Source organism: Lissotriton vulgaris, chromosome 3_2 (assembly GCF_964263255.1).
Source record: "Lissotriton vulgaris chromosome 3_2, aLisVul1.2, whole genome shotgun sequence".
In the NCBI taxonomy this organism is placed as follows: domain Eukaryota; kingdom Metazoa; phylum Chordata; class Amphibia; order Caudata; family Salamandridae; genus Lissotriton; species Lissotriton vulgaris.
Window position 1 is genome coordinate 312194675 of NC_141690.1, and position 12379 is coordinate 312207053.

At 42.5% G+C, this 12379-nt stretch overlaps 1 protein-coding gene and 1 long non-coding RNA gene across 3 annotated transcripts in view; one reads left to right on the top strand and one right to left on the bottom strand.

The window, feature by feature from the left end:
• Positions 1-12379, top strand: part of LOC147725766 (uncharacterized) — a 123512-nt gene that overhangs the window by 66418 nt on the left and 44715 nt on the right. The window contains exon 3 of the long non-coding RNA XR_015309807.1: positions 6715-6834. This is a non-coding gene — a long non-coding RNA (uncharacterized LOC147725766). The remainder of the gene's footprint in view (positions 1-6714; positions 6835-12379) is intronic.
• The window catches only part of CTNNA2 (catenin alpha 2), a 1094935-nt gene that overhangs the window by 10071 nt on the left and 1072485 nt on the right, over positions 1-12379 (bottom strand). The window lies entirely within an intron of this gene.

The window sequence follows — 12379 nt, forward strand, 5'->3', positions numbered from 1 at the left end:
AATTGAGAGGTTATTTTTTGGGTCTAATAGAGTATGAAGGTCGTTTTACTTCATGTAAGATCTATGTCTCCAAGAAAGGTGGCACAATAATTAGTTGGTGGCATCAAAAAGATCTGGGTGTCATGTTAGACCCCAATAGCACTCCTCCCATCATTATTAAATAGACTATCAAGTCTGTAGATCAATCTTCCTTATCTGTGAATCACTCTTCCTTACAAACCCAGCTGATGGAAGAGTATCCGCAAGTATTTGGCGACAAGTTAGGATGTTTAAAGGGTTATTGTCATAAGATAACATTGTCTCCAGGATATGTTCCTGTATCTAGTAAGGTACAACATTTTCCCTTCACTGTTAAAGATGAAATGTTAAAAGAATTATAAAAGCTTAAATCTCAAAGTATCATTGAGGAGGTGGAAGGAACATCATGGTTGGGTCCGGTGGTGGCCGCCAGGAAAGCTGATGGGTCTCTGAGATCTCAGACAGCTCAACAAATGTGTTCTTGTAGATAAATATCCACTCCCAAATATCTCTGAACTCTTAAGCATGGTATGTGGTGCAAACATTTTTAGCACTATTGATTTGACATATGCATACCACCAGATTTTACTTGACCAGTCCTCCAGAGATTTAACTGCTTTCATTACACCTTTTGGAACTTTTAGATTCATAAGACTTCCCTTTGGTTTACTCTCCGCTGCCTCCGTCTTTTAGCGAGTTATGGAGAAAATACTGGTTAATGTTCCTGGAGTCTGTGTTTATCAGGGCGATATTTTGGTGTATGGGAGTGATGAATTAGAACATGGAAAGAGAGTCCGACAAGTGTTAGACAGACTCGCAACTCACAATCTTACTATTAAACGTAAGAAGTGCAAATTTGGTAAAGACAAAATTGATTATTTGGGTCACACCATAACTGCTGAAGGAGTAGTTCCCAAGGCAGAGATAGTTAACAGCATAAGAGATTTAACTGCACCCATCTCCAAAGAAGAGCTCATGCGATTTTTGGGGATGCCTGAATCTATACTACTATTATAAAGAGAGAACTGTGTCCTTTGAGCCAGGTAAACTCGAAAAGTACACCACCAATCCAAACACCCAATACATGTTTGAAAATGTCAGGGCAAGCAGAAGGACATAGGCTATATAAATTTAAAAAAAAAACGTTATTTACAAAATTTATATTTAAAAAAAAGTAGTCCCTCCAAAGTAGCGCCGGCCGCGACGTGCATGCTCATGTCAGGAGCACTGGGAGGAGCGGCGTCCGAGGAGCGGCGGACATGGTGCGGGGGAGGAGCGGTGACCTGAGGAGCAGTGGACAGGCCAGCGGCGGTGCAAACAGCGGAGAGGCGGACATGGCGCGGGGGAGGAGCGGCAACGGACAGGCGGTGAGGAGCAGAGCAGCGAGGAGCGGTGAACTGAGGAGCGGCAGTTGAGGTAAGGCTCCGGGGACAATGTTGGGGCAGGCGGGTTTCGGGCCAGGCGGGGGACGGGGAGTTACAACAACACAGGCGGTGAGGAGCAGAGCGGCGAGGAGTGGTGAACTAAGGAGCGGCGGCTGAGGTAAGGCTCTGGGGACAATATCGGGCAGGCGGGTGTCGGGCCAGGCGGGGGACGGGGAGTTACAACAACACAGATCGGCTGAGGAAAGGCAATGTCGGGGCAGGCGGGTGTCGGGGCAGGCGGGGGACAGGGACTAACAAGGTGACGGGTGGAACATTTTGCAGGTAGTACTGTCCGACCTCCATTGACTCAGGCCAGGCGGGGGTCGGGCCAGGCGGGAAAACAGATCGGCTGAGGAAAGGCAATGTCAGGGCAGGCGGGGGTCGGGGCAGGCGGGGGACGGGGCGGGTGGGGGCACAGGCAGCTTGCTAATGTCGGGGCAGGCAGGGGTAGGGGAAGCCTGAATGCTCCCGGACAAGGTCGGGACGGGCTGCTAGTATTATAATAAGTTTATCAAAAATTTTGCAGATGCCACATTCAATATGAGGAATTTGCTAAAAAAAGGTGCTACATTTTTGTGGGATGAGTTATGCAAAAAAGAATTTATTGATATAAAACGAAAATTGCAATTTTGACCCTACTAAATGTTCTATCATTTCTACTCATGCCAGTTTTAAAGGTCTTGGTGCTGTCTTATACCAAGGTGGCACGTGTCCTGAGAACACTATTATGTTCATATCAAGAAGTCTAAAATGTGTTGAATCTAGGTATTCAGTAATTGAGAGGGAAGCTCTTGCGGTCTTTTGGGCCATTAAAAAATTCAAAACATTTCTTTGGGGTACGTCCTTTGTAGTAAGAACTGACCACAAACCTTTGTGTGAGGTTTTAACAAGCAGAGGTATTGATTCTATTGGTTTACAAGGTTTTAACTTTACTGCCAAACATGTCCCTGGTTCTGACAATTTTGTTGCTGACGCACTTTCAAGGCTAGTTCTGGTGGAGAAATCTGACAATTGTACTGATCCAGCTATTGATCACCACCATGATTTTGTTTGTAAGGTTGATTATAAGGTAATTTCACATGAACGTTGGTTAAATTCCTGTAAGGATAATGAAGTAATTCAAAATGTTTTTAATCTGATTCGTGATGGTTGGCACCATAAGGAATAGGGAGATTCGTCTGTAAAAGATTTTTGGGAGTGTGAGCGATCAACTCTCCTGCTGTGAAGGTTTGCTTCTGAGAGGTCACAGATTAGTTCCACCTTTATCTTTGAGGAAGGATTTATTAGATTTAGCTCATGAAGCACACCTAGAAATCTCCCAAACTAAAGAAAGAGTACGCTCAAATTATTGGTAGCCTGGTTTTGATCTACAGATAGAACGGTTGGTTAGAGAATGTATTCAATGTTCTCTTAGTGAGAAAAGTTTGAAGATTAGGACTCAACCCATGGAAAAGAGGTCTCGTCCTAGTGGTCCCTGAAGGACATTGCACTTGATATTTTAGGACCTGTACATGGTGATAGGTCTGACATTGATATCATTGTTGCAATGGATCTTTTCTCAAGGTGGCCAGAAATATCTTTCACAAAGAATGTGAATACAAATACTGTGATTGATCTCTTAAAACTATCTCCAGGGAAGGTATACCTGAAACATTACTCACAGATAATGGCATTCAACTTGTCTCTGGTGATATGGAGAATTTCCTTAACAATTGTAGTATAGTTCATAAAAAGTGTGCCCTATATCACCCGGAGTACAACGGTACCGTTGAGAGATTTAGCAGAGTGCTAAAAGAAACTGTCTCACGAGCAAAGAAGAATGGTCTTAACTGGAAAGATGAGGTTTCAAAGAGAGTTTGTGTGTATCCCTTTACTCCCCGTAATATGACTGCAAAATCTCCTTTTATCTTGTTTTGTGGGAGACAACCTGATACTTTTCTCGAACCACTATGGGTTAATTCATTTCTTTCTCTAAAGGGTGGGGTTTTAGATTCTATCTCATGACAAGAGAAGGAAGACTAGAAATGCTTAAAGAGTAAATAATACTATGATGTGAGGCATGCTGTTAAAGCAACCAAAGTTGCCGTTGGTGATCTAGTCAAGATTAAAAGGCCTGATTTCTGTGTTTCTGGTGCTAAATTTTCAAAACCCATAAGAGTTATTAAAGTCTTTGATAATGCTATAAGAACTTCTGATCATAGAGTTTGGAATTTAAGTTGCTGTGTGCACTAAATAAGATTTTTGGGGTATCTGTCCAGAAACTGTTGGAGATAAAACTATTCCTGTTGTTTTAAAAAGGTAAAACAGGGTTACTCGTGCTCCCTCATATTTGGGTGACTATGTTGTACAATGTTTTTGCAACAAATGTATTTCTTTATTTCTTTATTTATTTGTTTATTTTTTTTTTCCTCCTTATTGTTTGTATAAAGGACGGAGATATGTTGTAATGCTACTTATTTATTTAATACCGATTAGGATGCTTTGGTGACATATATGTGTTCTAGAATACAAAGCTGTCCTGGCTCAGAGTTAGAATGTTTGTGGCAGATTGAGATGAGTGTCCTGTCAGTTGGGTGGCTGAGCTGTTTTACTCCTACAACTTGAAGATTAAACCTACTTCAGAAGATAACCAGTTCCCTGTGTCTTCATTCACCAAAGAATCCACTTTTTAACACTGGGATTATCTAGAGTGTGCATCCCCCTTACCCTGACTAGAAGCAAGGGTCCATATTTGGACAAAGGTATCTACCTTTGCCAACTAGGGACCCACATTTGTAACAATAATAAGACAAACATATTTAAAACCTACCTTTTCATTGGCTGGGTCCCGCATCTTCAAGGAACAGGCAGCCTACCTCCCCTCCCCAAGCCAAACACAGCGCTCCAGTTGAGAGTTGTGATTGTCGGTACGCCACCCAGAAAGGGGCGTACTGGGAAGCCATGTTCTCCATGTAGGCTACATTGCAGCATGCGTGGAGAAATACAGAGTGCGCATGACTGGTTTAGTCAGCGCCCTCAGCAGTGGGCACACCACTCCTTCGCTGCCCTAAAGCAGACCCGACCACCTAACTGCCCCCTTCTCCTTTCTTGCAGAGCGGGACGCAGAAACATAACACTGTAGTTATAACCTTTTCATGTTTCTGCTTCACTCACTGAGAGATAGCAGTGGGGCGACGCTCCTCCGCCCTAGTACTGTCCCCTGCTAACTACCGCTGTTTAGTTTGGAAGTAGGACACAGACTAGGTGGAGTGAGTTGAATTTGCTAATTTCCCTATGATTTGTTGTTCGGTATGTAGAGCTGTCTTTTTGTCAATTTTAGGAATGCTTTTAAATGCTGCAGCACCGTGAACAGGGCACCTCACAAACAAATATTGTACGATTATCAATCTGGTTCACCCCCAGGCACCACTCTCAATAAACGTCACACTAGAATGCTCGGAAGTTGTGAATATCATTCAGAACACAATTAGTAGTGTTACAAATGAGAACCAGATTGTATTTGTATTGTTCATGTATAAATATGATGTGAGACATAAAACATGTGCAGATCGAAAATAACTGGCTCAGGGTGGGCTTTATAATTCACAGTTAAATGGCATACTTTTTCAGCCTGAATACATTGAATGCATTTTCTTTAGGAATGTTAACAGGTGCTGCTGATCAGGTGCCAAGTGAATCATCTTAAATCAGGGCTGTTCCAAAACATTTGCATAATAGACGGCTTCTATGTTTTTATAACTCAACTCATTTTTAGGCATAAACCATTTCTCTGTTTTAAATGTGATTCTTAACTCATTTGAGTAACCAGGCGCAATGCTACTTAAATGTAGCATTACCCCATTTAACAGAATGTATTTCCTCCATCTTTAAAGATAAAATAGCTGTGTGAAGCCGGTCCGGGTTGCAAAAGTACTTAGCAGGTTCAGATTTCAGTGAAAGGTTCAACAAACTACTGAGCTATCTTGAGACATTACAGTGGTCTCTGTCTAGAATACAGCAGCTTTTCTTTAACTATTTCAGAATTAAATTCAAGAACTTGAGGTAAGAGTGTAAGGAGGCGTGAAAAATCCCAACTTTGTGAAGGTGCAAATTTCTGTGCACGACTTTACCTGCGGTCAAAATGTTATTTATTATCAATTACGAATGATTTTTCCTGCAAAAATGTCTTTTGAGGGATTTCTAGCTACTTTGGGTTAGGCTTTCAAACGCTACTTATATGTTTTTTAAATGTAGCTTTTTTCTAGCAGTAGGTCTTCAAATGTTCGGATTCCTAAAAGCATCTGTCAGGTCAGGGACATCTCTTATTGTGTCATTTGGTCTGTAACTTTTGTAAAACTGAATTTTGGACTCCTGGGGCCTCATTTATGAAAAGTGACGCATCGCTGCGTGAAAACAGCGATGCGTCACTTTTCACTGCGCCCTCCTTGCGAGACCAATGATGCGTCATTTTTACAGTATGACACATCATGGCGCAAGGAGTTACAGATACATCAGTATTTCTAACGTATCTGTATGGCGCAAAAGTGACGCATTGATGGAGTGTGTCACAAAAGTGACGCAACTCCAGCAATGTGTCCTTTGACATGGGGCAAGCCCCATGTGAAAGGGCCTGCGTCAGTCTTACACTTGCTGTGAGGCAGGCGTAAGAACTTGACGCATTTGTGTCTTAGAAGTGGCGCAGTGAAATCTTGTAGATTTCACTACGTCACTTCTATGACCCTGTCTTGCGTCAGAAAACCCTCCCTGCATACATTATACCTGGCGTAGGTATAATGTAGCGCAGGGGTTCACAAAGTGACCCATCTACCTAGATGCGTCACTTTGTAAATATGGTGCAACAAGGCACATTTTTTATGCTGCTGGTGCGTCACAAAAAGTGACGCACCGGCGGCATAAAAGTGATGCACGGCCTCATAAATGAGGCCCCTAGTGTTTCCCAGTGACCCGTCCTCATTAACTTGTCCTCCTTCCACCAGTAATCTTGTTTGAATCTTAGCACCCTACCAGTGCCAGATCCTATGTTTCACACCTGGGCAAACGTTTATATTCTTATCAGTATTTTGTTTCTGTGACAATATAACATTATACATACATTCTTAAAAACTCCGAAATGTTTTCGATATTTTAGGATAACGTAGTGATATGACTTTACAATAGAACACATCATATAACAGCTGTATGATTAGAACAGGCTACTGCTTTTAACATTAAAAGTAACGGTAGAAGTCAGCAAGGAGGCTTGTAGATTTATTAATTCGATTTTTTTCTATAGGACATACCCAACGTAGTTTGTGTGGGGCTTCACATAAGGAGAGAGACACCGTTACATCATGAAGATAGGTGCACATAACTTGATGTGAACTGGGAGCAGACGAAGAACAATGGAAGCAAGGTAAGGTACAAATTTACAAAGGGTCACATCAATCTGGTGAGAAAAGCACTGGGGCTATATATGTATATTTCCATTTGTAAGAGTTGAAGTTTGGTAGATAATACAGCCTTATAGCCTACTGTGGCGGATTATACCGGCCACTAAAGGCCTGCTCCAGCATTAAATGCCTGAGCCGAAAGTGAGGAACCTTTAACAAGGGAGCGGGCCTTTAATAGCCAGTAAAGACGAGCTACGGTGAACTATGAGAAAATTTCGCCACTAGAGGGCAGAATGTTGTAACAAATAGAACAAAGGCCTCAGGGAGCCCCAGGGGAATTGAATCCCCTCAGGCTCCTTGAGGTCTTTGATCACAGCAACAGCTGTGAACGATAAACAATGGAATGTTGGAGCTCCGGACTTTTACCAGCCATTAGAAGCCCAGAGCATTCTACTGTCTTCAATGGAGCTTCCAACATTCCAATGAATTAGAACATATTAGATGAATGAATGAATACGCTCTTTTATAGCGCATGGCTACCCTGAGGCATCCCAGCGCTGTTAGACCAGGGGACAAAGTGAAGACACTCAGTGAAACAGATATGTCTTCAGACGCTTCCTGAAGGCCAGGTGGTTACTTTCAAGCCTGATGTTATCTGGGAGTTTGTTCCAGCACTTGGCTGCTTGAAAGGAGATCTGGCAGCCGCCCGTGCGAGCACGCTTTACCCTTGGTACTACCAGCAAATTACGCATAAATGCATTCAGGGTCACCCCTACTACCTATGGATAAGCTCTACAAAAGGATTCTCTGTCTTCATTCGGAAGCAGAGACGGGAATGGTTAACTGCAAGTCTAGCATAAATCCACAAACTCTCTGGTAACCTAGGCATCTCACATGCAACCACTAGCTGCAAATGCAGCCCATGTTTTAGTATAAGCATCATCTGTACACTTCAAACATAGCTAAACGAATGCCAAGTGTCGCAAGCTCCCATGCAATGAACTTCACAGTTCAAATAAGTAAGTAAGGAGCATAGAATAGGTTCAAAGATAGCATATATACTAAATAAATCGCCTTTATATTTTGATAACTGAAGGTCCTATTTTACAGAAAGCATTTATCAAAGATTTTTCACATATTTGTCAGCAGAACATTTGACTGCATAAACCAGAAGAATGGGCAACTTTCCAAACTCACAGAGCATATGTGATGGACCCTGCAGTTCATGGTGGGGAGATTTACATATCTGGATGTATAACATGTAATGCAAGATGGGGAGTACGAGATGCAGGGGGCACCTAGTCTGGATGAGCTATTTTGCTCAATAAACAAGCTAAGGCAAACCCAATATTTTATTGAGGTTAATTAAAATGTACTGCAGTGTCCCTTTATTAAACAGAATCATATCAAATTTGGTGTTTGCAAAATGGACATGGGCCCAGATTATGAGCTGCATGGTGCAGGAGTGCCAAAATTACTGATTTCAACCACAAATTGTACCCATGCATTGCGCAGTTACAGTAATTTGCCTTCGTAATGATAAATAACACGTGGGAATGAAATACTGGGTTGTTTTCTGGATGCTGATTCAACATTTGCAGGGACAAGTCAGCTACTCTTTACTGCCTGCTCTGACTAAGTGGGAAATGGAAGGGTGTTTAGTGGGATGTAGGAGATTTTGAATGCCTCAGTGAGCAAGGGACACGTGGACAGACATAGGAGGCCTTTGTTGCTCCTCTAGGGTTTGAGACTGTGGCCTAAGGCTGAAGCGGTCGATCTCAAATTTGGGGAACCAGGTAAAATTCTCGGCAACGACGCTCAACATCCTGTGATTCTGGGCAAATCAATTCATCTCCCTGTGCCTAACAAAAAAAAATGTCTATGTTTGAAACGCAACAGGTGCTTATGTAATGGGCAGATACCAGGGGCCTCATTTATGAGGCCTTGCGTCAGTTTTGCGCTGCGGATGCGTCACTTTTTGTGACGCATCTGCGGCGTAAAACATGCGCCTTGTTGCGCCATATTTAAAAAGTGACGCATCTAGGTAGATGCGTCACTTTTTAAACCCCTGCGCCACATTATACCTGCGTCAGGTATAATGTATGCAGAGGGGGCGTTCCCCCGCAAAAAGCCTTGTAATAGTGACGCAGTGAAATCTATGAGATTTCACTGCGTCACTTTTAGGATGCTGTTGCGTCAAAATCTTGCGCCTGCCTCACAGCAGGCGTAAGACTGACGCAAGCCCTTTCACATGGGGCTTTCCCCATGTGAAAGGACGCATTGCTGGAGTTGCGTCACTTTTGTGACACACTCCAGCAATGCGTCACTTTTGCGCTTACAGATGCGTCAGAAATACTGACGTATCTGTAAGTCCTTGCGACATGATGCGTCATACATTAAATATGACGCATCATTGGTGTCGCAAGGAGTGCGCAGTGAAAAGTGACGCATCGCTGTTTTCACGCAGCAATGCGTCACTTTTCATAAATGAGGCCCCTGATACCTTCGGGTCGAGTTTGCGCTGGATAAATCTCCGGGAAAAAAAGATGGACCAGGTGAGGGCTAGCCATTATTTGTGCCCACAGCCCCTGCCCAAACCTCACTTTATTTTTCATGCCAGCCTTTTACAACTGGTAACATTGTAAAAGGTGTCAGTAAGCACAGTGTTCATGAGCAGGGCACCTGTGATCAGGGTAGATGTATCTCCGCAGAAATATTGCTCCACCTGACACAAAATTGGGCCTAAGTGGAGGTAAAACAGGCATAACTGTAAAGTAGGCCCATAACTTATAGTTAGTGATTTAGACTAGGAGATGAATGCATGTTCATGGGTCGATTGATCACACATTTAGCCAGCAATGCATCCATGAACTTTTCTCACACATTCGTCCAGGGATGCAGGATTTTGCTAGTGAGTTGTCCCACAGAGGTCATAGAGAAGCCTTTCTATGACATTTAAAATATAGATATATTTTAAATGTTGTAGAAAAGCTTCTCTATTACCTCTATTGGACACCTCACTAGCAGACATCCTGCATCCCTGGACGAAAGTGCTAGAGCTGTATATATATATATATACAGCTCTAGCACTTTTTAAAATGGTATTGCAGGTTATATCATTTGTGTGTACAGTGTTATATGTTGGTGCAGCTTAATGAAAATATGGATGAGTATAACAAACTGACAAAGCAAAGGTCTCTGTCAGGAACATATTAGCAAATTGAGCAAGCACCAATAGAACTGGCCTAGGCAAGTCTTTGATTACTTATGTACTTATTGATTTGAAAACATAAGGAGTAGGCTATTAAAGTAATAAAATACAAAATTCCGCAATCTAAATGTGGCATGAATTTGATTGCAAACAAACGAGTAAAAATATTATTAATTGTGAAAATAAATACAAAAAAAGGATATTAAAATAGAATTTGAAGCAGTGATGCCACCGAAGTGGACTACTTTTTAGATGCAAGCAAAATGTAATTACATTGAATGTATAAAATGGCTGAAATGGGCTGATCCACTGAATAAGGCAATATCCAGTCATCAGCAGAAGCAAAATGTGAGTGATACCTGAATGGAGCAAAAAAGGAAGAGGGCGAAACATATGAGCCTGGTGGACAACAAGCTGTCTCTAGGCCATCTCTAGGCAGACTTAAATGAAGGGTGGCATCTTACTTGTACTTTTGATACAAAGAAGTCAAGCGATTAAAGCTTGACTTTCATGTGTTTTGGGGGTGTGAGTCAGAATCTATGGGAAAACGTTGTCACACACCTAAATGGAGACGGGAGAAACAGGCAGCCAGCTGGCACACATGCCTCCTTGCCTTACATTTCGACAAGAACTAAAAGGATGATTTGTATTACTAAATAAACATGTGTATTATTTTTTAATTATTATTATTGGTGGCTTTGATAAAGAGTAGCTCCAACGTTCTTGAAAAGAAGGTGATGGGGTTTTGCTTCAAAAAACAATTCTGTTATATGTCGTATTATTTGATACCGAAAAGAACAAAACGTTCAATAAAAGGCCCGTTCTGTAGATTTTGATATATATTAATCCCCTGTAAAAGTCCTAAGAAGGAAGACTTCTCAATCACTTCTCTTTGGCTTTGACACTCTACAGCTTTGCCTAGTTAGTCTAGCTCGTGCTAAACCAAGCCTTCATACAGGCATACATATATACGAACTGGGGCAGCGCTAGGCTCATGGCGGCCCTGGGCAGGGAGCGTAGGTAGGGGGCCCTGGAAGTGGGGGTCCGGGCGGGGCGGAGCGCTGAGGCCAGTGAAGAGGGGGGTCAGGGTGTTTGGAAGTGGAACAGAGCCGGAGGTCACCAAATCCCTGCCAGGGTCCACCACGAAAATATGTATCCATCCTCAGAGGATTATTATATTAAGGATATATTGGCCTGGCGGCCCCTGGGGTTTGGTGGCCCTGTGGAGGTGCAAAGCCTGCACATGTGTTAAGGCCGCCTCTGATACAAACCTCACCATTCGTTCCTTACTTTTTATGCCAAAGATTAGTTAAATTTTTCCAGAAACAATATTGAAAATGTGCACACAGTAGTCAACTGGGGATAAAAGATAAGCCACGGTTTACACAACATCTGGTATGATTGCTAGGTCTGTGCCGCAGCATCTTGCCTTGGCAAGTTACTGCAAAAGAATGCAGATTCTTTTACAGAACACCGCATCGTACCGAAGATCATGTCTCCCCCTTCGTTAGCTTCCTGTCATCCATATGTTGTGTTAATTCTTTGCGGCTCTTAACAACCTCAAGGTCATCACGTCGCTACCAAAGGAACAGAACAGGGGTCCAAAGAAAGTACAATATTTGCATGCACGTCTGAGAAGAAAGAAGTCCATTATCCATCAGGATGACCTCTTTGAAGTGGTCCTGATGATGCTGGCGAGCACACATCATGAGAACAATAGCTGTACTCTACTCTGGAAGCGTGTTTACCTGAATCATCTCTTTAAGAATGTGCCAAGAACAAATGCAACCCCAGAGATCATACAATAAAGCACAGCCCACACACATACCCCACTTTGTTTTCAAGGTCCACTGTAGATGAAAAACGGAAAAGTAATGGAACTGATTCTGAAACAATAAACATCACGGTACATTCGCAATTCTCCTTGAGGAAAGGACACATACAATGTACCCTCCATTGGATATCGAAAAGACTGTAGGGTTTGGTAGAGTTATCATGTCTAAGATGCTTTTGATTGATTCATGGTTATGTAGATTTACTCAGGAATAACAGAAAACATCCAAATAATGAAGCAAGTTAATAGATGCCAGAGATATCAATGTTCTCAATATTTTACAGGATCATTGGAGTGCATGTATGAAAGTCAGTGGTCCATCTGTTGGCAAGAGAAAGAGCAGGATATACCCAGGACAACCATCAAAAAATAGATCCTGCAATGTAAGGGTCAGCTTGTGGCTCACAGAGCAGAGCCAGAGTGCATGAGGTTGCTAGGGTGCATTCTTTTGGTAATCTGCCCAGGCTTATGGCTATCATCCCAGATGTTGGTGGGGTGTTCGAGAATGTTTTGAATTGAGTCA